A 27,365-nucleotide genomic window follows, 5' to 3' on the forward strand; every position below is an offset into this window, starting at 1 on the left:
AGATTCAGAAACTTTATCCCCTTCTGTCCCCCACCTCCTGGCTTCCTCAGGTGAAGCTGTGCACACAGCTCCCAGCCCGGTCAACGTGCAGCCCCCCTCTCCTTCTCAAGCTAATACTTGTGGCGCACTCACCTACTCTTCATTACTGTGCTTTTCCACTCAGCAGCCTGGTCTGGGAGCCTCCATGTCAGCACACAGAGCGCTTCTGCAGCCTTTGATGGACATGAGTTTGCACCAGAGCAGCTGCAGAGGTGAGACATGGGTTCTCCACGTCGCCCTCCGTCTGCATCACATCTGGGTAAGACCTGTGTCTTTTCTCTTTGGTGTTACATACACGTTTCTCGCAACTTAAAATTTGGAACTAATATTTGTGGCAGCCTGTACACAAGCACAGGTCAGGACTGGACTTCTCAAGAGTTTGTTGAGGCCCAGCGTGGCGGCTCACTCCTGCAATCCCAGCACTTTGGGAGGCCAAGGCAGAAGGATTGCTTGAGCTCAGGAGTTCAAGACCAGCCTGGGCAACATGGTGAAATCCCACCTCTACAAAAAAATCACAAAACTTAGCCGGGCATGGTGACATGCACCTGTAGTCCTAGCTACTCAGCAGGCTGAGGTGGGAGGATTACCTGAGCATGGGGAGGTCGGGGCTGCAGTGAGCCATGATCACACCACTGCATGCCAGCCTGGGCAACAGAGTGAGACCCCATCTCAAAAAAAAAGTTTGTTGAGGCTGAGGTACAGGCTGAGGTAAACCTAAGGGTAAAGCCTGGGAGTAAAATTTCGGGGGTAGAACCTAAAGGAGAGGCTGAGAGTGGAGGCTAGGGGAGGAAAGCTGGGGGTGCAGGCTGGGTGGGAGAGGCTGGGGTGAAGGCTGGGTGGAGACAGAGTGGAGGCTGGGGGTGAAGGCTGGGAGGAGGCTGACAGTGGAGGCTGGAAGAGATTGGAGGTGGAGGCTGGGAGGAGGCTGAGAGTAGAGGCTGGGAGAGATTGGAGGTGGAGGCTGGGGTAGAGGCTGGAAGGAGACTGAGAGTGGAGGCTTGGAGTGAAGGCTGGGGAGTTTGGAGGTGGAGGCTGGAGGTAGAACTTGAGGGGTGGAAGCTGAGGGTGGAGGCTGGGAGTTGAGGTGAGGTTGAGGGCTATGGACTCAGATCTGGGTTTGATTGCAACCCTGCCTTCATCAAGGGGCTCACCTTCTCTCACTTAACAGATTCCTTATCTATAAAATTGTACTGATAATACTCAGCTTTTGGACGTTATGCAAATCAAACAAGATAACATATATCATTATCCATTTAAGCCTGAGGGTTCCTCCTGGAACCCTCACCTCAAGCGCAGAATATGAACAAGTACAGGTTAATGGACTGGTGTGCACGGACTTGAGGAGTCTACGTTTCCATCACCTTACCAAGAACAAGAAACAGGAATTCCGAGGGGCTTGCTATGCACCTACCATTATCAACTCCACTTATAAACATTCTGCTTTTTATCCTCCTTCTATTGGTTGGGGAAATTGAGGCACAGAGATACTGAGTAATTTGCTGCAGTTCAGGGAGCAAGTGAGGGCAGAGCCAGGGTCTGAGCGGGACAGTCTGGCTCCAAGCTGTGCCCTGGGCCCTGGGTCGTCCGGCGTGGATGCACACCCAGGGAACTTGATCATAAAAGCCAGTCGTGAATTATCTGGCGACAGACCGATGGGAGTATCATTGGGATGCAGAATCCATCTCTTTTACAACTGTCCTGACGTGTTTATAGATCCACGCATCTGATGGGGGCAGGGGAAGGCGGCCTAGAGTCCTCTGGGCCACCCCTAGCTCTGTGCAGGGCTCAGTCCAGCCACTGCCAGAAAATGAGGAAAAACCATCCATGTTGAACAATTTTCATGAAAACAGGTTCCAGAGCTGATCTTTGGCACATGGGCCACCCCTGACCTTGGCTGCCTTTAAAATATGGCCCAGAAAGCAAAGCAGAAAGTGGCCAGAAAGGAAAAGTCTCCATCTCAAACCTCCTATTGCTCAGACTCCCCTGAACTTGGGTCCCGCATCCATATTGCCACTTCTGATGGGCTGTCTTCCCAGAGCACACTAATTGTCAGCTAGGAGCACTTTGGGGAAGCCCCCGACCTGTAAAAGCCACTGGGATGTTCACCCCACCCAGCGTTCCCGCCAGAGCCATCCAGTGCCTGGGCCTGCCCTGAAAAGCAGGAAAGAGGAGGAGAAATGGAAGTGGAGAGCAGCGTTTCCAAGACCCCCAGGCTGTGCCCTGCTGGGCCACGGACCTGTCTGTCTCTGCTGACGGCGCCCGAGCTGGGTGACTATTTATAGAAGTGGAGGAATGTCCGATGACCACATCTGGAAGCGATCCAGGGAGGGCTGAGCAGCCGTCAGAGCCTGGCACCCACTGGATGACACCCCAGTGGGCCGTCACCAAGAGTGGCTGAAAAACCAGGGTGTGGCCACCTCCCTCCAAGGGCCTCCAGGGCAACCGTCACTGGCTTGAAAGGACATTCTGTGCTAGTTGGAGGGATGGTTCCACTGGGTGAAGGGGCAATTACCTGCCATAATTATGCAAGCTTCTAATCACGGCATGGTGGCTAATTACTTACAAATTGCTCGGGCAGTAAATCCCCGGGCAGAAAGGCCCCCTGCCCTTGGAATGTGGGCTGGTTCCTGAGGGAACGGGCGGCTGCGGGTGGCCCAGCCTTGCCCTTGCCCCAAAGGTTTTCTGAACAGCCTCTGGAAACTCTGAGAACGTGGCAGACAACAGGCCTGCAGGAGACTGGCCACAGCATCGCACTTGCTTCTTCAAGGTGTGGGGGCACTGGGCCTCCAAGCTCTGCCTCCTGCTCTCAGCGTGAGGCCCTGGGCTTCCCGGCACAGGCAGTTTTTCCATGCACACCTCTTCTTGCTCTTCTCGTAGCAAGAAGACAACAGTGGGCCTGGGGCGGCTGCAGGGCTGAAACCCCTTGCAGGGTCGGACAAGACCTAAGGGGGTGTGCCACCTTGCTGTGACCTCCTGCTACTGGGCAGCAGCTGGCGGCTCACTGTCCAAAGTGACCACTTGCCTGCCGCTGGGTCCGAGGACCTGACAGTGCCGGGCACACAGTAGGTGCTCAGTGGGTGTGTTGGCGAGTGGATGACGGCCGCCCTCGGGTCTGAGTCTCCAGGGTGGACCACGCTGTGCTTCCCACGGCTCCCGCACACTTCTGGGCACACGTTGTCACTCGGCGTGTTTTGGCTTCGGGCCCTTTTCTTAGTTTAGGTTTCATCTGGGTGATTCGTTTCTTTGAAATGCATTATAAATATACATATTCGTGACAGCCGGGGATTTAACATTATTTATTATTATTTAATATTGTAAGGATCCCATGAAAAACTCTAACATTGTCTTTGACACACGGACAGGTGGGTGTGCCCTTTCCAGCCCTGAAGAGGTGATCAGGTCCACAACCCGGTGGTCATGCACCAGAGTTCCAGGCAGCCTGCAGGAAACGCCGTTCCCACTTCAGACCACCAGGCCAGAATCTGCAGCTTAGCAGGAGCCCCGGTGCCTTGTGGAGACAGCTCCCTAGACCCTGTTCTGCAGCCATGGTCCTAATTTTCAGAAGACGTGTGTTCATTAAAAAACAAGAATACCCTGGTATGGTGTCTCCACACACTGGATTCTTTACATTCATTGAGGATGAGGATTCCCAGCCTGGGAGCTCCAGGAGGGAGAATCTGGGTGTTGACCGCTGTATCCCGGGTCCTAGAACCATGCCTGGTACACAGTAGCAGCTCAATAAATACTGGATGACTGTGCGCACTGACCAATGCCCACTTCTTTTAAGGGTCAATATCAAATTTCGGAATAACCCCACTTTTGTTTTTAAAACGTGTAGGTGTGCTGTTGGCTGTGTGTGTGCTCAGAGGGAAAGGTCTGACTTCATATGAGCGTAGGCCACTCTGGGAATGTTTCTTAAATCTTGTTTTCTTTCCATCAGTTACTAACACAATGCTGAACCACGAGAGTAAAATACTCCCAACAGGCCACTCCCAGATCAATCGCCCTCAGAAAAGAAGGTGACATTTGCTGCTGCCAGAATCCGGGAGCCAGACAGGCTGCTCGCACGGAGGCTGAATCTGTGGGCTCTGTCTTCTGGAGATCCGTGGGCTTGAACTTTTGAACTTGGTGTTTGCTGAGAAAGATGCCTGTTCCCGGGTCAGGGCCCTGGAGACTGCACACCCCTCTCCCCATGTTGGCCATCGCTGCAGCGAGCTCTGCCCTCGGCAGTCTCGAGCTGTCCCCAGAGAAGCTGTGCCCCGAAGCCTGGGCAATACCTCAGCTGGGTCTGGATGCAGCCCGGATTCCAGTGTCTGGAGCAGGGCCTTCCTCACTGGCCCCTACTCTGCGCAGCCTCTGCTTATCCTGCTGCCCCACAATAGCTCCTGGCAGGTCCTATTTACTGAGCACCCACTGTGTGCCAGGCACCTGTTTGCAGGACTCAGCTCCCTAGAATTTGCCTAATAGGTCTATGATGCGGCTACCATTCTTACACCCAATTTACAGATGGGAAAACAGAGAAGCCCCATGAGGGAAGGGGCATCCTTTGCCACAGCACCCTGCCCTTGAGCTTCAGTACCCGAATCTGAAAAACAAGAATGAGAGCTGCCCAGCCTCTCTCCTGGCCAGCTGTGATCGGGGTCTGGTGTCTGCTGCTTGGACCCTCAGGGCCTTGACAAGGTCAAGCTGGGTAGTTCATAATGACCGTCAAGTCATCGAGTGAGATGCTGTATTTCACAACGCTTTCTTTTTCTTCAAGACGGAGTCTTGCTCTGTCGCCCAGGCTGGAGTGCAGTGGTGCAATTTCGGCTCACTGCAACCTCCACATCCCGGGTTCAAGCGATTCTCCTGCCTCAGCCTCCTGAGTAGCTCCTTCCCAGCCTCAGCATGCACCACCACGCCTGGCTAAATTTTTTTTTGTATTTTTAGTAGAGACAGGGTTTCACCATGTTGGCCAGGCGGATCTCAAACTCTTGACCTCAAGTGATCTGCCCATCTCGGCCTCCCAAAGTTCTAGGATTACAGGTGTGAGCCACTGCGCCCGGCCTCACCGTGCTTTCTAAGGTGCCAGATATTCTAGGGCCACACTTTCTGATAATTATTCCACACTCATGCTCCAAGGCCTTCCGGTATTAACCCATTCAGTCTTCACTGCAACCCCATGACAGGGGGCATGCTCTTATCCCCACTGGACAGCAAAGGACACTGAGGGAGAGAGGGATTAAGTAACTCGCTCAAGGTCACATAGTAAAGGACAAGGGAATTTGCATAGCAAGTCTATGAAGCAGGTATTATTTTTCTGCCCGCTTTACAGATGGGAAAACTGAAGAGTCCAGGAGGGAACACTCTCTCCCGCATTCACGGGCTGCCTGATACCACAGCTTATAATAGCGGGCGCTGTCTCCACTGCTAGAGAAATGTGTAAGTATGCGTGTTGTGGGGGGAGGGGGAGGAGGGGGTGGGGGGAGGGGGAGGGGGGAGGAGGAGGGGGAGGACCCTGCTGTTCGAGTCGCGTCTTTAGAGCTGCGTGAAGTACCCTGTTCCAGGCCCCAGCCCCCTCCCTCTGAATGCCTACAGATGTCATTACCTGTGAAGTTCCCTGCACTAAATCCTGCCCTGTCTCCTGTGTGTGCCGTGTCCCTGTGCTTGAAACCCAGCTCCCAGAGAAGCCCCCAGGACGGGCAGAGCCTTTTCTCCTCATATTTGGCCCCCTCCTGCCCACCCCAGGCCTTGCGCATTGTGTTGGCAGCTGACACCCCCAAGCATCTCCATTTCAGGGGTCAAACGACAAGAAGCTTTCCCTCTAGTACCCCGGGGACATATGCAGGCTGAGGGCATACACAGGCTGAGGGCATATACGCAAGCTGAGGGCGGGGTCCTAGAACCCAGTGGCTTTAAAGTTTCATTCTGGACTAATCACCATTTAACCAGTCCAAACTTCAGTTTTCTCCTCTGGAAAATTACAGGACAATGCATGTACAGAGTTCAACAGGATCTCCCCAAAATTCATGGCCTCCTTGAACCTCAGAATGGGGCCTTCTTTGGAAAAAGGGTCTCTGCAGGTGTGAGTTAGGATGAGGTCATACTGGACTAGGGTGGGCCCTAAACCCAATGACTTGTGTCCTTACAAGAGGAGAGAGACACAGAGACACACAAAGGAGAGGCCAGTGAAGACAGTCAGGGATTGGAGCCGTGCGGCCACAAGCCAAGGGGTGCCTGGAGCCACCAGAAGCTGCAAGTCGGAAAGACCCTCCCCTGGAGCCTTTAGCCCCTGCCCACACTGAGAAGTCTGGCCCCAGAACCAGGAGAGAAAGTGCTTCTGCTGTTGTGCGCCCTCAAACCCTGGTTGTTAGGACAGCCCAGGAACCCACGACCGTACCCGGAGACCTGCGTGTGGAGGGCTGCTGCTGGTGCCCGCTCACAGGCCATCACCCTCAGGGGGCTTCCATCCCCCAAGGGTGCCTCCTCTGCCTCCGGGCACCTGTCACTGCACAACAGGACCAGGGACGAAAGTGAAAGGAACAGGGGCACGGTGGCTTGGGGCCATCTTCTCATCCACCCAGGCCTGCGCCACAGTTGCTCTGTGCACCTTTGTCCCCTGCACTGGCCGCAGCTCCCCAGCAGCCCTGGCTCTGGCAGTCCAGGGAGAAGCTCTAAGAGAAAGTGTCCCCAGCGCAAAGCAGGGACACACAGAGCAGAGACATGCACGCTGCACCGGCCGTTGTGTCGCTCCGTTGTTTGGAGAGCAGGACCTTGTTCACCCCTGGAGCCCAGATACAGATGTGTAGGGTCTGGGGCTGGCCCTAATTAACTTAGGGAGGCCACGTACACTTGACCGAACTGCGGAGGTCATCGGCAAACCCCGAGTTGCCCCTGTGCTATTTTTAGCCTTGAGGGCCACGTGGTGAGACCCAGCTTTGCTGTGGCTGGGACAGTGGGGGAAGGGGGCTCAGTGAAAGAGGGTGAGGGGAAGGAATGACAGAGTGCAAGAGGCTCCACCAGAAGAGGCCTGTGCCAGCCCATAAGGCCTGGGCCTTCGCTATGGCATCTCCACGCACGGGATCCAGATGCTTGCACCATTGCTGTGGGGTGGGGTCAGCGCTGGCACCAGCTAAGAGTTAGAGAAACTGAGGCCCAGAGTGGCAAAATGTGAGAGGGGCCCAGGGAAGGAGAACGTTTTGTGGAAAAGTCCTCAGGGTGAGAAGATTCCGGGAAGCCTGTGCCGCTGGGAAGAGTGGGAGTTTCCACACAGAGCAGGTGGTGGAGGGGTTAGAGGTGCCCTGGGTGCACATCCCACTCCATTACTTCCGGCTGTGAACACTTGGACAAGTAGCTTGGCAGGCAGTGGCTTCCTACCTCAGCTGTGAAGTGGGGTAAAATGCTATGACACAGGTGACATGCGTGGCGCACCATCCAGAGTGCTGCTGCTGCTGCTCTGCAGGGCTCCTGTGACACCCTGACTACCCCACCCGGCACTGGGGGCGGGCCTTCATAGAGGCAAAGCTGCGGTGTGTAACTGGTGGCCTCACAAAGATGTCCCAAGAGAGGGCAGCCCCCAGGGTGGCTGTAGGGTGAGCCCGAGGAGGAAGGGGAGGCGGAGGTGAGGGCGGGCGTGGTCGGTTCTGAGGCTGCAGAATCCCACGCTACAGCGTTACAGCCTTGGCAGGTTGTGAGCACAGGGAGACGGGAGTTTCGTGGAGCTCTGATTACAGGGAGATAGGGCTTTCCGATGGCTTCCAACAGCTCCTTTTGTGGGATTAGTATTTATTATGCCCCAAATTAGCTGGCAAGAGGGCCGGCTTCTGTGGAGACATTTAGCAGAGCCTTGAAGCGTAATGTTCCTTTTACTGCTCCATAAACACAGCCCTGGCTCTCTCCCTCCTCTCCCTCTGGCTCAGCCCTCAGTCCTGTCTCCTTAAGCCTTTTAAACCTTTAACCAGAGACTAATTGGTCAGAGTAATAACAAATCCCTTTCAACTCTGTTCTCCCAGAGCCCTGGCCTAAAGGTATCAGAGGTGGCGAGACCTAGAAAAGCCCCAGTAGGAGTCAGGCTGCCTTCTGCAGGCAGAACCGCTTGCGTGTTCTATGAAACACTGGATCGCTTGATGCCCTGGCTGAGAAAGAGCTTCACTGTAGAGTAAGTGGGAGAAAGCCATTACACAGCGTATTGTCACTGCTGCATGCATATTGTACACTGAACACTTTTAAGGGGAGCCATTTTATCCTTATCTCTGTGAATGACACCTGGAGCTGTGCAGTGCACAACCTGTGCAACCTCACATAGCACCCCATTTTTACAGATACGAGGTAAAATAAAAATGCAAAGGTACACATCCAATGTTAGAAGTAGCATATTAATGGTGATTTTTGTTTTCTTCTCTGAGCTTTCCCTGCATTTTCCAGTGGTTTTTCTATAGTGAAGAGGCTTGCAAAACATGCCAGGCCAGGTTCCAAGTGCCCGGTAAGTATTAATTCTGTTAATATACACAACAATTCTATAAGGTAGGCGGCAGTAGAATCCCCATCTCACAGATGAGAACTCTGAGGTGCCAAGACATCATGAAACTTGTCCAAGGAGCTACCAGGAGACCCAGCTGGCCACTGCCAGCTCTGCATTTTCAATCACCAATGTTCATATGCCTCTCAGTTGCAAAGAATACTTCCTTCATAAATTTGTTCTGGTTATATATTGTCTTGAGTGTACTTACTAGAAGAGATAAACACCTGTTTGGCATTTGTATGAGTCTGTTTTCACAATGCTACAAATAACTCCCTGAGACTGGGTAATTTATGAAGAAAAGGGGTTTACATGACACACAGTTCTGCAGGCTTAACAGGAAGCATGGCTGGGAGGCCTCAGGAAACTTACAATCATAGTGGAAGGCAAAGAGAAAGCAAGCATATCTTACTATGGCAGAGCAGAGAGAGACAGCATGAAGCGGGAGGTGCCACACACTTTTAAGCTATCAGATCTCATGTGAACTCACTATCGTGAGAATTCACTATCACTAGAACAGGCTGGGGGAAATCCACCCCATGATCCAATCGTCTCCCACCAGGTCCATCACCTGACATGTGGGTATTACAATTCGACCTGAGATTTGGGTGCGGACACAGTCAAATCACATCAGCAGTTATTAACTGAGGCTTGAGATGAGGCTACAGAGAAAGGAAGTCACAGTAACTCTGTTCCTTCCTAGAAAATGGTGAAGAAACCTTTCATCTGCCTACTTTGGGGAGGGGGTTCACCACACACATCTCCCAGGGGATGGCTCTTGTGAAGGTGAGGGGACTGCTGCAGCCTCACAAACTGAGTGGTGAAAATTTCAGGCATTGAGCCAAAAGTGCAAGGGAAATTTTTTTTTATCAGAATCTCACCTTTTCACTCCCAAATGAAGTAAAATGTTGATTTTCAAGGACCCAGCCAAACTCCACATCTAGCGCCTCAATGGGCACCCTCTATCCTGATCCTGGCACTTGCTGTTCTCTCACTCTAACCCTTTGCTTCTCATCACACTGTTCTCTGGCAGGTTTTCTCCCTATCAGTCATTTACACTCTAGCAAGAATTTTGGATGATGCCCAGCCTTTTCCAGGGACTTAACTCTTTATGGAACAGTTAAATTCTTGAGACTCACCACACTGTTCCCTGGCAAGTTTTTTCCCTGTCAGTCATTTACACTGTTGCAAGAATTTTGGATGATGCCCTGCCTTTCCCAGGGACCTAACTCTTTATTGAACAGCTAAATTCTTGAGAAATCTCAGTGGGTAAGCAAGGAGGCTCTTAAATGGGAATATGGCATTTTTCTAATGACCTAGAAATCAACTGGTTAGGCATCGCTGAACAAAATTAGGAAAATCATGATATCCTAAATTTTAGGAACAGAAAAAACACTGGAGATAATTTAATGAAGCCCATTACTTTGGATACAAGAAAAAAAATGAGACACAGGAAGAAAAGTATTTTATGCAAGACACACAGTGAGTCTATGACCAAAATGATGAGTCTGGCTCAAACTTAATCTTCCAGCCCTGGCTTCACAAGAAAGGGGAATACAGGCATTTGAGGAAGAAACCCATGCCCCCAAATTGACTCAAGCCCTAAGATGTGAAAACACCAAGAGATTCGCTATAGATATTGGATGTGAAGAATCACAAGGTGCATCCACCTAACTCCCCTACTTTACAGATGGGAAAGCTGAGGTGCAGAGAGAGTGAATCATACCAGCTGTCATTTACTGCACACTTGTTAGTCACCAGGCACCGTGCTCACTGTAAACACACTTGCAATTAGTCTGCATTACAACCTCCTAACGTAGGGAGAGATTTGGGGAATGCAGGGTTAAAGAAATGTAAATAGGTTTTGGTATTGATTTTGACTGCAGGACTTTTTAGAGCCTTGAATATGCTTGTGCTTGTGTGAACCGAGAATCTCTAAGAAACAGATAGAGGAGGCTGGATTTCCCCAAGTGTTGGGGGCAAGGGAATATCTTTTCATGGAGCATCACCTGGGACACATTCTGGTTATAGATTTGAACCACGTATATCATTCCAAGACAACATTTGTTCAAATGCCCAATGAATGGTTCAGGCTGCAAGTGCTCTGAATTCCAAAGACAGGCATGGTCACCTTGCATTTATCCACCATTGAATAAGTGTGTTGAGGGCTCCTTCTAGTGCAGGGCATGAAGGTTTTGCCAGAGTGGGGTGTGCACGCGAGGAAAAGGGAAATGGGTATGCTAGACATTGCCAATGAGCACACATACAAGGTTCCCTCTGCCCTGGCCACAAGGAAGACTGTGCTTTTCAGCTCTCCCATCACTAGAGAGAGTCTCCCATGAGTGGCTCGGGGTGGGTTGTCAGCACAGTAACGTAACTGGGACATCCCCAGACTCAGCCATAAAACAGCATGCAGGACTGTCTTATTCTGAAGTTTGTGTGCTTTCTCCCCTCTCTGGCAAGTGTGAAAGCGTCACGTTGGGAAGACAGAGCGATGAGAGGGAATCAGCCTGGACCACTGAGTCACCATGCCGAGGACAGTTGCCCTGGGGTGCTGCCTGAACCTGCAGTGGGCTTGGCATGATTGAGAGTTGAATTTCTGTTGTGTTACCTACTGCGATTTGGGGGCTGTTTGTTAGGGCAGCATAGCATAGCACAGCCTCACTGCTACAGAAAGACTTGGCTAAGTGGTGAATCATACATGACTCTTCCCTTACAGAGCTCATGGTTTAGTAGAGCAGGTGAGATCTGTGTGTAAAAAACTGTAACAGAGGCTGGGTGGTGGGCCTCAGGGCTTGCCCGATTTCAGAGCCAGCCTTGGAGAAGTTGTACCAGTTGAGCAAAGGCTTGAAAGAGAGCATGACCTGGGAGACTGAAAGTCATTCCAGCTGGAAAGAACAGCATGAGCAAAGATCCAGAGGTCAGAAATTAAGGGGCGTGATGCAGTTTGTCAGAGTTGATGATGCGGGAAGAGAAATGGGAGAAAATAAGGCTGGAAAACACCACTGGCCCCAAGATGATGAAGGGCCTCACATTTCAGATGAAGGAGTTTGGATGCATTTCTACATACTAGCATTTCTCCAGGAAACCTGAGTCTCGTGATACACACCTAGAAGGTAAGAGCTTCATAATGAAGACATTTAGAAAAAGCTACACCCCCTGCTTCCTTCTTAATATGTTGTTAACAGAATCAAGTCTCTGAGAAGTCCCACAGTAAGGAATCCAACTAGATTTGCTTAACACAGCATTTCTCAGCCCTGTTGGAGCAGGAGCTCTTTTCTGACATACTTGGGGAAACATTGTTATAAAGAGGGATGAGCAGAGGGATTTATAAGCGGGAAGGCGGCAGTACCAGGGCTGTGAGGCGGGGAGATTCATCAGCAGCAAGGAGACAGGACAGCCGCTGCCCAGCTCACATCCACCCTCCACCCCCCACCGCCCACCTCAGCTGGCCTCAGCGCAGCCAGGCGGACCAGTCCATGCAGGCTCCAGCCCCTCTGTGCTGGCTCATTGTGCCACAAGCACAGGCCGCTGGTCTCCAGTCCGTCCCAGAACTTCTCCAGTGCCATGAGGCTGAGGAAGCCCCTCCGGCCTTCCGCATCACCGCAGGGAAGTGGGGAGTCAGCGCTGGACCCATGAAGGGATGAGATCTATAGATACGTACTCCTTTTGGGCAGACAATTCTGGGAGGTGTTCTGTGCACGTCTTAGGAGGTCACTGTGGGACCGCACTCCATGCCCCAGCAGCGACGTCAATCGCACAGCCTGCTCCTCCTGACTTGCCCCTGAACTCATGCCCCCTGGACAACCTCCCAAGGAACCCACCACTGCTCCACCAGCAAGTTGCCAGCTGCCTTTGGAGGAGCCCAAGATAAGAGCGGGGGTGGATTAGAGGGATGGTGAGGGAATGAAAGCCACATGTGGGAGAAGAGACAATCACGAAAGCTCATCTAGAACCAGAAAGGAAACCTAAGTGTCCAGACGAACACCGCTCCACAGAGAAGTGGCAGCAGAGCAGCGGACGGCAGAAACCATGCCTCGCCGAGCTGCCACGGGGCCAGAATCTACCCCACAATTCATCTTCATCTTAATCTTCTAAGCCTCCCTACAAAGACTTTTATTACTTCTTTGATTTTACAAATTTGGAAACTGAGGCTCAGAGAAGTGTGGTTTTACCTCTGAAACAGGCAACTTCCCACCCACCCAAAATGTGTGATGGAGAAAGAACCAACAGGATTGGGCAACTGTTGGATGTTGAGCAAGAGGGAGAGAAGAGTTGACTTGCAGGTTGGTATACTCCAAGAAGGCTTCCTGGAGGAAGTGGACAATTCAGAACACAGGACCCTTTATCCAAATCAAATACAAATAGGGAACACTGTTATTAAGTATTATCTCCTATCTCTGTAAAAAGCCTTGTGGCCAGGGGGTGTTCTGGAAATGTTCTGGAAACTTAAAGATCCCTGGGAGTTCTTTAAAGGCTCATTTACCCAGCCTGGAAGGTCTGTAACTTAAACACATTGTCAAAACCAGGAAACATTTACCCCCCAGTCCAGACCACAGCTGAGTCATTGGCCAGGAGAAGCTCAGTCTGTGTGCAGAGAGCTGGAGATTATCTCATCTTCCAGGCACTTGTAGACTTCCAATCTGCACAAATCATGTCCCACCCCAAGAATCTGCAAGAAATGGCATGATGTGTCTCCCACAGAACAAGCCGATGATAACTCGTTGTCACTTGAGCCAGTGGGCAGATAATGACCCCGCCGACAGGGTCCAGCCTGCTGCTCCGCCCAGCAGACATGCTCCAACAATGGCTTCATCGTCCTCCCCACCGGGACTGTGTAGATGAGGGAGGTGCCTCCCACGGTGCAGGCTGCGAGCTCTGAGCAGTCACGCTGGGTGCTGGACCAGTGCCCTGGGCTGCTCCTCCCTGCAGCCCCACGAGCCCAGGTAGGGATCACCAGAGGTCATTTCACTCCTAAGTGGAGTGATAAATCAGTCCTTCTACAGGAAGATTTCTCAAAGTGCCCTACTGCACTGTCAAAGGGTAAAAAGGAGAAAAATAATAATAAAGCCAGAGGCAAGGGCTCCAGGCAAGAGCAAGATGACAATATTTGTACAGCGGGGTTTGGAGAGGAGCCCCCATAAGAGCTCAGCATCTGAGAGAGCCAGTCCTTTGAAATGTCCCACCCTTTGTTATTACAAGAGACTTGATAAGCCCACCCAGCACAGAGACCCTCAGGATCCAGGCATATGGACTCCATTAATCTGCCCTTGCACCTTTTAAGTACTTTGCAGCTCCTGCCGCCCACAAAATCCAAGCAGAGTGACAGTCGCAGGGTTAATTTTCTTAAATGGATTTTAGTCAGGCAAGCCCCGGATTTCTTTGGAGTGCAGAAGTTGACAGCTCACTGCTGGCCCTGATCTGTCCTTGGGGTAATGACGTCTGCCGCCCATCAGCATGGGGACCAGATGCGGGGAAGGTGGTGGAAGCGGCAAGCAATGGAAAAGCCCAGCCAGCTTAGGCAACCCAGCACGGGGGAAGGCAAGGCGGTGGCTCGGGGACCGCGCCCTGGGTTGCGTCCCCGGGTACCACTGGCCGGCTGTGCGCAATGTCGGGCACACACCTTAGATCCTGTGCCCATTTCCCCTTCTGAAAGCAGAAGCCACAGTCACTCCTCTGCCCTGCTGTGAGGAGGATCATGAGTTACAATGTGTAAAGCAATGGCAACAGTTTCTGCCATGTAACAAGCGCTTAACCAAGATGTGCTGACTGGGTGAGGGAATGAGAAACAACAGCAACCTTCAAAGCAAGAATGAGCATCCAGACAGCACATGACACTGTGCTGAGAGCTTTAGATGTGGTCTTTCAAGCCCTCCCAACCATCCTTCTTGAGATGCTACGGGCTAGAAATGCAGATGCCTCCACCAGACTCCAACACTGCATTCACATTGAGGTGAGCATCCAAACCCAAACCCCCGCCAACAGGGCTGGGGAAGCTTCTGGGGATGCCAGGTGGGGAAAGCTTTTCCCCCTTCATGAAGGGAGGCTCCTGTAGAGGAATTGCTCTCCTGCCTGGAGGGCTCTGGTGGGGGATGAAGCCTGGGGCTATGGCCGCAACCTTACATTCACTAGAAGCTGGAAACCACTGGGCGTGGGTGGCAGCGAAGGGATGAGTATTGAAGTCCCAGGCCACATCTGCGATGGCTGGGCTAGCCTACCTTGCAGCTCCTTGTTTTCCAAAAGGACGTGATTCTGCCCCATTTCACCCAGCCAGCAACACTTGGGACTATGGAGAGGGCCATGGCGGAGGCGAGTGCCAGCCAGGCAAGGATAGTACAGAGACCCACAGGTCATTCACTCATTCCCTCCTCAAGTAATGCCTATCAAGCACTTTCTACCTACCAGATTCCTTCCAGGTGGAAGGGGGCTTTTTCTGAGGGGTGCAGCTTCTCAAGCTGGTATTTAGGTGACTGGCCATGTGCACAGACTTGAAGACACATGGGGTCCCGGCACATCTGCACCATAACTCAAGGAAGTAGGGCCGGCATTGGGAAAAGTGGGATTTGAAACATTTAAATGGGTTTTTCCGTTTGTTTTCACCGCAGGACTTGTCAGAGTCTGGAATGTGCCTGTGTGCATGGAGACTCTCCTGGGTGCATGGCCAAGAGCACGGCACTGGAGCTCTCTGGCCTCCGTGCCCTCATCTTTACAGTGAGGATGGAAGGAGTAGCCACCTCCTAAGTTTGAGAGGTTGAGCGTTCAGTGAGATAAGCCTCTGAACCATTCGACACAGTGGTGGCACGTGGTCAGTGTCGACCCTGAGAGCTGTGCTGATGTCCGCTCCTCCTCTCCTCCCTGAGCACCTCTGCTCCATGGAGAAAACACCTGCACCAGATCACAGAGGCAACCAGTGTTTAGGTCAGAAAGACAGAGAGCTCCCTGTGGGTCACTCCCTCTGTGGCCTCGTGCTTATCTGTCCTTAGACCCCTACCAGTCAGCTGCTGTAGGCTAATCTCTAGACATCTGAGGCCAGCCCACTCGGGGGGCCAGCTGAGCCCCCTTTCGCCATGAGTGGGCGAACCCTCTAATGAATACCCCTCCACAGTGCCGTGCCTGCCTCTGCCTCCCCGGGACACAGCCCTCTCCCTCCTGGCCTTCAAGGGGCTGCATCGGTGCACACACTCCTTATTTGCCCTCTTTTTATCTGCCACATTCATTTAGAAAAAAAATGATCTCAGCTCTCAAGACATGCTATAAGGAGGATAGTCCCTGGCCACGGTCTGCAGTGAATTTCACAGAACACACTTCCCTTGACCACTAAGGTAACTGAAGCCACTCTCCAAGAGGCAGAGACACCTGACTGGCTCCCACCCCGTGAGCGGACTGATGAGCCCCTGAGGGAGGTCACTGTCCTTCCTCCTGGAGGGAGCCAGCAGTGTATGGGGAAGCAAATGGCTCTGTATTTGGTATGAAATGACCGACCTGGACCTCAGTAGTTGCTTTTGAATTCTGCTTCATACACCTCTCTTAAGATTTTTTTTTCTTGTGTTAATAAAATAGCACGGGTGTGGGCCAGGTGCGGTGGCTTACACCTGTAATCCCAGACTTTGGGAGGCTGAGGTAGGTGAAACTCAGGAGTTCGAGATCAGCCTGGGAAACTTGACAAAACCCCATCTCTACCAAAAATACAAAAAATTAGCCAGGCATGGTGGCGCATACTTATAGTCCCAGCTACTAAGGAGGCTGAGGTAGGAGGATGGCTTGAACCCAGGAGGCGGAGGTTGCAGTGAGCCAAGATGAAGCCACTGCACTCCAGCCTGGATGACAGAGTGAGACCCTTTCGGGGGGGGGGGGGGGGGTGGAGCATAGGGGAAGAAGGGAAGAAAGGTACCCAGTTTCCCCAGAGAAATTATTATTTGACAAAAAACGTTTAACACTTAGCAATCTTGGAGTTTCTTTAACTTCATTTATAAACAAGACTGCTGGGTTGAATATTTGAGGTCTGCATGTGACAAGTGCCCAGATGAATTTTATCCAGTTCTTGGTGGCGTGGAAAAAGTATTAACGGGCAAGAGGAACCCAGCCGCGATCACCAAGGCGTTTGGATCTCGCATCATGGCTGAAGTGAGGCCTCGCCTTGGAAGCTGGAGTTGGGTGTCCTGGTCCGGAAGCTTTAGATTTCCAGACAGGCTCTCAGGCACCCTGACCGCCCCTGCGTGGCGCTGCCCAACCAGCAAGGATAGCTGCTGCCCAAGGAGTCCCAGGGCCCAGGGACGGCCTCCTGCCCCATTTCTGCCCAAGGAGCTGGCTTGGGGTGGTTGCTGCTGCTGCAGCCGTGTTGTCATCACTGCTGCTGTGTGGTGGGGGTGTGGTGTTGTGTGCATGTTGTCATTGTTGTGGCCATTTTGCAGTGTTGTTCCCACTGTGTTGTGTGATTGTAGCTGCTATGTTGCTGTTGTGCTTTTCTTGACCATGATGCATTGCTGGCATTCTCGCTGTGGCCGAGTTGTCCTGACGTTTGTGTTGCTGTGTGGTTGTTGATGATGACGCATTGTAATTGCTGCTGTGTTGCTCTGTTGTTGCTGTGTTCTTGCTGTCCTTGTCACGCTATTGTGGTGTTGTTGCTGTGTTGTTGCTGGGGTTGGTGTTGCTGTCATGGTGGTGCTGTGTGTGTGGTGTTATTGGTGTTGTCATCACTGCTGTGTTGTGGTTTTTAATGTTGATGTATCTTTGGTGATGTGATGTTGTCATCATTGGTGCTGAGTTGTTGTTTCGTTGTTGTGTTGTCGTTCCTGCTGTGTTGTTGTTCCTGCTGTGTCATTGTTGCTGCTGTGCTGTTGTGATTGTCCCTGTGCTGTCGTGATTGTCACTGTGCTGTTGTGATTGTCACCGTGCTGTCGTGATTCTGTGTTGTCATGATTGTCGCTGTGCTGTTGCGTTTGTCACTGTGTTGTTGTGATTCTGTGTTGTGATTGTCACTGCGCTGTCATGATTCTCACTGTGTTGTCATGATTGTCGCTGTGCTGTTGCATTTGTCACTGTGTTGTGATTCTCAGTGTGTTGTGATTGTCACTGTGCTGTCGTGATTCTCACTGTGCTGTCGTGGTTGTCACTGTGTTGTCGTGATTCTGTGTTGTGATTGTCAGTGCTCTGTCGTGATTCTCACTGTGCTGTCCTGGTTGTCACTGTGTTGTTGTGATTCTCAGTGTGTTGTGATTGTCACTGAGCTGTCATGATTCTCACTGTGCTGTCATGGTTGTCACTGCACTGTTGTGATTCTGTGTTGTCATGATTGTCACTGTGTTGTCATGATTGTCACTGCGCTGGACAGGTTGCTAGTTAGGATTAACTAGCAACCTTAACTGCACCTGTAACCTGGAGTCCTCTTTGCCACATTCAGTAGCATCCAGACATCACTGCTTTCTCTCTCTCTCTCTCTCTTTCTCTCTCTCCTGGTCTCTTTCTTTCTCCTTCTCCCCACTTTCTGTCCCTTTCCCCTTCTTTCCTTCTTCCCTCATTCCCTCCGTGTTCCTATCCTGTTCTCTATCACCATCTCTGTGTCTGTACTCATCACACTCATTCTTGATTTGGACCATTCTCAGCCGGACGGAGACCAGAGGCTGAGTCAGGAGGAGGCCCATGAGCCTATTTTTAGGGAAAAAGGCCAACACATGATTTACCAGGAATTTGAGCCAGAACACAGTCGGGCAGGCAGGTGATGGTGTTAGCAGCAGACAGTGAACCCCCATCTCGACCAAAATGTGCCCAGATGGCTATAGTTTAATTGTGTTTCTGTGCTGCTATTTAATTCATCTTCAACATGGGCATGGGGGGAGAGACTTCAGGACCAGTCAAATGCAAAGTGAAAAGTAATCAGGAGGATCTGGGCCACGCTTTGGCGTCTGCAGTGAGTTTAAGAGAAGGTCATGAATACACCAGCTTGCTGGAGGGCCTTAGACGTTTCCCTGATGTTCCCAGGCTTTGGTTTCTTCATGCACAAAATAAGAGTGTAATAAGATAATCAGGTCCTAAATCACCAATCATCTCTACATTCTCTGATTTCACCTTCAACAGGGTGTAAGAATAGCTCACATGTATTAAGGGGTGACTTTGCACCTGGCATGGTTAGGTTATGTGAACTGACACATAAAATTTTCCAACAGGCCTGTCAGGCAGGTAGCAGCATCACCAACATTTTCTCTGTAAAGACAAGGTGACTGAAACACAGAGAGGTTAATATTTAACTTTCTCGAGGTCACACAGTGGGTAAATAATGGAGCCAGGATGCAAACCCACCAGTCTGGCTGCAGAGCTCCCTCAACCATGACTACCCAGTTTTGGAGGGTGAGAGTGGGAGTGGCTGGACACTTCACAGCAAAATTCAGATGGGAGAAGGAGAAGCCACTGGCTGCAAAGACTGAATTCCCATACCTATTGGAGGTGTGACTGCAAATTCTCAGGGGTGTGCCATTGGGCAAGAAAAGGAAATAAAATACCTTAATGGAAAGGAAGAAGTAAAATTACCATATTCTCAGATGACACGATCTTATACGGAGAGGGTCCTAAGGACTATACACTGTACACAACTATTAGAGTTAATACACAAGGTCACAGGATGTAAGATCAATGTACAAAACTCAGTTGTGTCTCTGCACTCTAGCAATGAACAATCAAAAGATGAAGCTAAGAACACAATTCCACTCACAATCGCATCAAAAAGAATAAAATACTTAGAAATAAAGTACAAGTCTTGGCTGATGAAAATTATAAAACTTCACAGAGGAAAATCAAGGATCTAAATAAATGGAGGGACATCCCATGTTCATGGATTGGAAGGCTCATGATTGTTAAAATGTACATTCTCCCCAAATCGATCTATAGATTCAGTGTGATTCCTATCAAAATTCCAGCAAGCTCTGTTTACAGAAACTGACAAGCAGACTCTAAAATTTAAGTAAAGATGCAAAACACCTAGAGTAAACAAAAACATTTTTGAATAAAAGAGAAACTTCCACACCCTGGGCTTTCATATCCTGATTTTTAAATGTGCAAAGAAGCTATGGTTTCATGACTCTGTGATGCTGGCATTAGAAGAGACATACATCAACGGAACAGAACAGAGAGATCAGAAATCAACCCTTATATTGGTAGTCAAATGATTGTATACAAAAGTTCCAAGACAATTAACTGAAGAAAGAATAGTCTGCCTATAAATGAAGCTGGGAAAATTGGATACCCATATGTGAAAAGATCACTTTAGGCCCTTGTCTCACACCACACACGAAAATTAACTCAAAATCGATAATAAACTTAAATGTAAGGGCTAAAACAACAAAGCTGTTAGAAAAAAACAGAAGAAAATCTTTGAGACCTTGGGTTAAGCAAAGATTTCTTAGCCATCATATCAGAAGCACAATCCAGAAAATAAAAAAAAAATTAACAAATTGTACCTCATCAACATTTAAAACCTTTGATTTTCAAAAGACAATACTAAGAAAATAAGAAGACAAGCAACAACTGAGAATAAAATATTTGCAAAACACACATCCAATAAAGGACCCAGAATATACAACAAAGAACACTACAGCTCTATGACAAACAAATCCAATCAAAACAAGACAATGGATAGGAACAAGCATTTCAGCAAACAAGATATACAAATGGCTAATACATATATGAAATAGGTACTCAACATCATTAACCATTAGGGAAATGCAATTTAAAACCTCAGTGAGATACCACTTTATACCCACTGAAGTGACTATCATAAATAACACAGACAATAACAAGTGCTGGAGAGGATGTGGAGAAATGGGAACCCTCCTGTGATGCTGGTTATATTAGTCCATTCTCATGCTGCTAATAAAGACATACCCAAGACTAGGTAATCTATAACTGGGTAATGTATAAAGGAAAGAGGTTTAATGGACTCACAGTTCTACACAGCTGGGGAGGCTTCATAATCATGGCAGAAGACAAGGAAGAGCAGAAGGATGTCTTACATGGCAGCAGACAAGAGAGCTTGTGCAGGGGAATTCCCCTTTATAAAACCATCGGATCTCCTGAGACTTATCCACTATCATGAGAACAGCATGGAAGAAACACACCCCCATGATTCAATTACCTCCCACTGGGTCCTTCCCACAACATGTGAGGATTATTACAATTCACGGTGAGATTTGGGTGGGGACACAAAGCCAAACTGTATCACTGGTGGGAGTGCAAAATGGTGCAGTCACTTTGGAAAGCAGTTTGGAAGTTTCTCAAAAAATTAAACAAACTACTCTGCAAATCAGCAATTCTAGTCCTAGGTATCTACTCAAGATAAATGAAAACCTATGTGTGAAAACCTAGGAAACACAAAGACTCACCTACAAATGTTCATGGCAGCATTATTCACAGTGGCCAAAAATGAAACAACTGAAGTGTTCATCAGCTGGTGAGTAGATAAAGAAATATGGCCTGTCCATGCAGTGGGATGTATTCAGTAATAAAAAGGAACAAATGATCTTATGGGAGGATTCGCTTCCCCATTCCTGCTCATCTGCACACCAAGATTCTCAGCTTCCACCCTGGGTAGCCACTTAACCCCAACCCCACCACACCTCTGTCAAGATGCCATTAAACTCCCCTCAAGGACCCCATTTAACTGTGACATCCATTCCTACCAGGTCTCCACCCTTCCTCTCTCTGTTCTCCCCCAGTGTGCCCTCCAGGGCCCCCATGACCAGCCCTCCCATCCTGGCATCACCTTCACTAACCACTTAGAGCAAAGGGAGTCTAGGAGACTCCACTGGAAACACTGCTGTCTGTTATTTCCTGAACTGTGGGCTGTGATTCCCTGTGTCCTCTGGAGAAAAGATTGCCATGTGTATATTTCTCATTTTCCATGACACTTCTGCTCTGTATGTTGCAATCATGGTGGGTGGTGAGGTTGAAACAAAATCTGTGGCTTGGCTGTGAGAGGAGAATGGGAGCTCCTCTATGGGCAGAAGCAGCTGCTTGCCTGGCAGGGGAGGGGCAGGGTGAAGATGGTCAAGAAAGAGAAAAAGGGCAGGGAAAACCCAGAATGGCACCAATGGGCATAGGTTCCACCGCCCTTGACCAGTGGGGGCAAACTAGACTGCTCTGAGCTGCACATTTTACAGCAAGTGATGCAGGCTGGTAAACTGAGGCAGCCTTGGCCCTGGGTCTGGCTGAAAGGCCCCAGGAAGACTGGAATGACTGAGTCCATGAGCCAGGTTGGGAAGTCAGAGTCCCGAGCACCCTGCCCTTCTCCCCCTGCCAGGGATTGGTTCAAGTGACTGGGCCAACCAGGGCCCCTCCCTCATGTTTCACCTGAAGCAGGGAAAGAAAAGAAGAGCCCCACAGTGATAAGCTGGGGAGAACAAAGTTGAAGTACTCACACTCCCTGATTTTAAAAACTTACTGCAAATACCTGGGGAGGCCATGCTGCCCTCCAGGGCAGAAAACTCACCTCCCTGAGAGAGGTGGAAATGAGTTTGTGGCACTCATTCATTAACAAATAACCAGGAAGCACCTCCTAAGTGTCGGGGGCTGTTCTCTGCCTGGGGCCACAGCAGAGAGCCAGGGGATGAGTCAAGTTCCTGCCCTTATGGAGTTTATATTCAGTTTGGAGACAAAAGATATTTTAAAATAAAATAATAAATAACATAAATATCTGGCATGTCATTCAGTGGAAGTGCTAAAGAGAGAAACAAAGGAGAGAGGGGGTAGGGGGTGGGAGGTATGGGGTGGAGTTGGGGGAGTCACCAATGAGGAGGCTCTTGTGAGGCCTTTCACTTTCACCATTACAAGAAGGTGCTGGAGGGGGTTAAACAGAGAAGTGGCAGGGTCCGGCTTAAATTGTTTTTCTATTGAGATGAAATTCACAAAATTAACTCTTAAAGTGAACAACTTGTTGGCATTCAGTACATTCATCGTGTTGTGTGACCACCCCTATTTATTCCAAAACATTTCTATCACCCCAAAAGGAGACCCCACACCCATTAGCAGTCACTCCCATTCATCCCTTCCCCCAGCCTTTGGAAGTCACCAATTTGCTCTCTGTTTCTATGGATTCGCCTGTGCTGGACACTTCGTATGAATGGGTCATTCAACATGCAGTCTCTTGTGACCAGCTTACTTCATGCAGCATCGTGTTTTTCACACCCATCCATGTTGCAGCATGGGTCAGTGCTTCACTGCTTTTTGTGGTGGAGTCATGTTCCATTGCATGGATATTTTAACAATCCTTTTTATAGAGGTGGAAAAGCTGATCCTAAAATTCATATGCAATTCTGAGATACCCCAAATAACCACATTTTTTTCTTAAAAAAAGAACAAAGTTGAAGGACTCACACTCCCTGATTTTTAAAACTTACTACAAATTTTGGAAACCCCAATCAACCACTGTAGTACTGGCATAAAATAGAAATATAGAACAATGGAATAGAACCCAGTCCAGAAATCAACTCATACTTCTATGGTCACTTTATTTGATAAGGGTGCCAAGACCATTCTATAGGGGTAAAAAATGTCTCCTCAATAAATGACTGAGAAAACTGGGTATCCACATGCCAAATAATGAAGCTGGACCCCTACCTCACACCATATATAAAAATTAACTCAAAATGGATCAAAGGCCCAAATGTAAGAGTTAAAACTACAAAACCCTTAGAGGAAAATACAGGAGTAAATCTTTATGATTGACTTAAACTTCAAAAGAATCAGCCTGGCTGATGTGCTGGGTTGAATCCCAGAGGTTCCTTTCTCCAACCCTGTTCGAGACCCTCAGGAACCTCACAAACTTGACCTCTCACCTTCAGCCATGAGCCAGAAAGTGGCCCCAGTTGGACACAAAGAGGAAACAATGGATGAAGAGAGGGCCCCATGGCCTCCATGAGCACCCACATGACAGTGAGCCAGTACCATTCAAACTACACACAATGCCCACATGACGTAAGCCAGGATCATTCACACTGCACATGAGGTCCATGTGACATCATTTTGGATGCTCCTTTTAAAACAAAGGACTTTGTTCTCTTGCCAGTGTCTTCATCCTCAGACAGGAAGAAGCACTTTGATCTGTGGATGACACTCCCCGAGGCCTTCAGCAGGATGACTTCTGTCGGGAGGAGGGGAGTCTCTGCTCTCTGGGCCTGCTCCTCTGGCACCATAGACAGTAAACCTTTGACCAGCAGGATCCAAGGAACTGGACCTTGCCACAGGCAGCCAGCAGACGCTCCAGTGAAGGACAGGCTCAGGGTGGGTCAGGGAGGAGAGCCAGGGCAAGCCCTCACCTGCCCCCACTTGGGAATCTGCAGCAAGCCAGGCCAGGAAGCACCCCATACTTCCACTGCATCTGTCAACAGTACATCAGGCTAACCCTGAGCCACTCAAAGACAAATGCACTGTGAGCTTGGACCAGCGAGATCATCTGTTTTGGGATAAGGCTATCACACAGCAGAAGTCCCTTAATCAAACAAATACTCTGGTAAAATGGACAGAGCCGAATTTGAAACTGTGGATCAAAGGTAAACAGATCAACAGACAAGCAGGGTAGGGATTCAGTTTGCACAAACAGGGAGTCAGAACAGTCAAAGCTGAAGGTGTCCCACAAGCTGGCTGGAAGACCCACCCTGTCAAACAGAGAGGTACCTGGGGCCCTGCTGCCCCATGAGTGAGTCGTGATGGGTGTCCAGAGAGCCCAACCACGTGAGCCTCCCAGGAACCTGTCACCACCTGCCACCACTAGGAACTCTTCCTCCGCCAAATGCTTCCCTGATGACCCACAGGTATCCCCTGGGCACCCATAAGTGAGGCCAGTGTGGCTGGGAGTTGCCACTGCTCACAGGAGGCCATGCTTTGGGGAACAGGGACCTCTGGGGTCCTGCAGGGAGGTAGGAAAGGACCCTTCCCTGTCACATCATAACCTGTGAGAGATACACAGAGTTGCAAGGCTGGGCTCCAGTTGGGCCATGGGATTTCTGTGAAGTCACTTGTTCTGTGCTAGCCCATGGACGTCCTTGACCTCCAGCACTGAGATGTGCTCTTGTGACAGCCCCACCTGACCTCAGAAGAGCCAGGGCCCAGCATCTGCAGTGACAGAGACCCCAGTGCTGAAGGCTTTCCTTCAGGTCCCCCTCCAAGGGCAGCTGTCGCCCTGAGACTGGGTCAACACCCTCAGCCATGGCCACATACTGTGAGCTCAGGGGAAATCCCTCAATGTACCAGAGCCATGGTGGCTCCAGCTGCTGGGCAGCTCTGTGCTGGACCGTCCAATCTCGTCATGATCACGACCACTGCAGGAAGCAGGTGGCACAGGCAAGCCGGGGGAAATGAGGAAAGGGGTCGCAATCAGGCCCGCAGCCCGTATCTGGCTGCCATCCATTTCTGTAGAGCCTAGGAGCTAAGATGCGCTTTATTTGTTTAAAGTTGTAAAAAATAAAACCAAAAGTAAATATATAGGAATGTGTACATGTGGCTCACATTTGGGGACCCCAGAAAAGGGTACAATAAATAGCTGTAAGGGGTAAGTTACTGTGGTTCCTGGAACTCAGGAGGTGGCAGCAGTGGGAGGGGACCGGTCAGGATAAGCTGCAGCCTGGGGTGGGCACCCAGACAGATCATGGGACCCCTCTCCTGTGTGGGGAGCTGGGGGGTCACACCCTGACTTTGCTCCCTACTCTTCCATGTCACGCCAGAGGGCCCCACTAGCCAACCCACCCAGAAGTGGGGGTCAGGATCTCAGGACAGAGAGCAAGTGGGGGTAAAGTGAGGCCCTCTGCAGAGTGGGGCACCAATCCTGATTTTAGTTAGGAGGAACAGGAGGCTCAGAGGTGAGTAGACTTGCCCAAGACTACCCAGCTCCTGTGTGCCTGCAGAGAGACAAGAACTCAGCTCTGTTCTCCCCTACCTCAAGCCCACAGGTCCACCCAGGCTTGGCCGAGGCCCTAGCAAGCCCTGGAGCTGGCTCTGCCACTCACCCTAGAGATCCTCCAGCCCATGCGCCGGCTCAGATTCCGCACTCACTAAGCAACCTTCTGAGTAGAATTCCAGCTCACACAGAGCTTTCCCACAGGGAGGAATGTGCTGGCCAAGCTGACAAACATCCAGCCTACTGGACACTTGGGGGCTCACTATAAAGGAGTAATTTGACCCAGAAACAGACTGCACTGACCAGCTGACACTGACGTCTGCCCCCACTGCTGCCCCTTCCTCACTGCACTCAAGCACACTGGCATTTGGGTTTCATCTGTCTCTCATGAATTAAGTTAGTGTGAGTCAGTCCTCCAGAGCCTGAGCACATCTAGGGCACAAACCAGATCACATTTCTGGGCCTACAAGGTCAAGAGTGAGGTGCTGGGCTGGGCTGCAGTAACCTCAGCCAAGCCTTGCTTCCCTGGGGCCCAATTGGGCCTAGCTGGTCTCTGCTGGGGAGCCCTCAGTCAAATCTCCATCAAACCACAACAGTGACAAGTTTACAACACTCAACCAGAACCCTCTGCAGGGCTGAGACCCAAGTTTGCATCCATTGCTGCATGGGGCTCACACACCAGAAAATCAGCTGTGTTATAGAAACCACCAGCATCTCCACTTCCCAATGCCAAAGAAAGGGAACCCTGTGTTTAAAAATTAGGAACAAAAAGAACTGGGCCATCATCAATGGATCCTGCTACAAGTCTTTTATACACAGGGACCGAAGGCAGAAATGAGCTACCTCTGCTCTTGTATCTCTGCAGGATGTCTGGGCCTCAGGCTGGGAAGCAGCCCCACACACGTGGCAGGCACACACCAGAGCCCACTGCACTGCGACCATGAGGTCTGAAGAGCCCCTGTGGGCACAGCAGTGGGCTGCGGGCTCAGGGGCCTCACAGGCTGGTTGTGTCCTGGTACCAACTCATGCTTTGAGCCTCAGATCCTCTTCTCTAAAACAGGTAAAGCAGGGTGGCCGGGAGGCTTAAATGAAACAATGTTTGAAAACCACTGAGGTGGGTGGCTCCTGATTTCCCATGAGGACAGGCAAGGGTGGTAACCAGTACCAGGAAGAGGAACAGCCGCCTGTCGAGATGAAATCTCAGAAAGTCATCGTTGATGAATAAGAAATAATTAGATTGCTGGTAGCTGGGGGCTGGGACCTTTCATCAGGCTGCTTCGAGTTGCATCCCTTTTCTCTTAGTGAGCCTTGGGAGGGCTGGAGGGGGCTGGAGACTGACACTGTACAGACCCACAAATGGGCACCAGGAGACCACAGTGGGCAGACATGGTGCTGCTGAAGGGAAAACTGGCCCACCACCTCTGGGGTGCGTCCTGGGGTGTTCCAAGCTGGGCCAGCAGTGACTTTGGTGGGCCACACTGAATCACAAGTGCCCCAGCATTCAGAGCCTAGGTCGCCCCCTCCCATGCTGACTCCGGGCTTGGCCCTGTGATTTGCTCTGGCTGGTGGAGCATTGGCCAATGTGATGTAAGCAAAGGCTTCCTGAGCTTGCAAATTGGGTGTGGCCTCTTGGAACCCGGCAGCCATGCTGAGAGGAAGCACAAGTGCTCCTGCTAGAGTGAGGCCCCCAGAAGGGGCGCTGGGGATTGACATGGGAGGGAGGAGCCAGGTGGCACATCAAGGAGCTCCCAGCTGAGTGCAGCCAGCAAATGGCCCTGGAGACACGGGGTGAGCTGAGCCACCCCGCCAGCCCAGAAAATCACAGAAATACAAAATCACTATTACTCAAAGCCACTAAATGTGGGGATTGTTTGTCAGGAAGCAATAGGCAACTGAAACACATTCCCAGCATCGCCTGTAACAGCCCATGATTTCGCCTCTGCAGCTCAC

General features: G+C 50.4%; 1 protein-coding gene across 2 annotated transcripts in view; it reads right to left on the minus strand.

The window, feature by feature from the left end:
* Positions 1-4,263, minus strand: part of MTHFSD (methenyltetrahydrofolate synthetase domain containing) — a 465,469-nt gene extending 461,206 nt beyond the window's left edge. The window contains exon 1 of one of the 2 annotated variants that reach the window (XM_063654164.1): positions 4,257-4,263. The gene's annotated coding sequence lies outside the window, so the exon portion shown is untranslated. The remainder of the gene's footprint in view (positions 1-4,256) is intronic. The other variant, XM_063654163.1, reaches the window with a different exon arrangement.
* Between the last annotated feature and the right edge of the window lie 23,102 nt (positions 4,264-27,365).

Source organism: Pongo pygmaeus, chromosome 18 (genome assembly GCF_028885625.2).
Source record: "Pongo pygmaeus isolate AG05252 chromosome 18, NHGRI_mPonPyg2-v2.0_pri, whole genome shotgun sequence".
In the NCBI taxonomy this organism is placed as follows: Eukaryota; Metazoa; Chordata; class Mammalia; order Primates; family Hominidae; genus Pongo; species Pongo pygmaeus.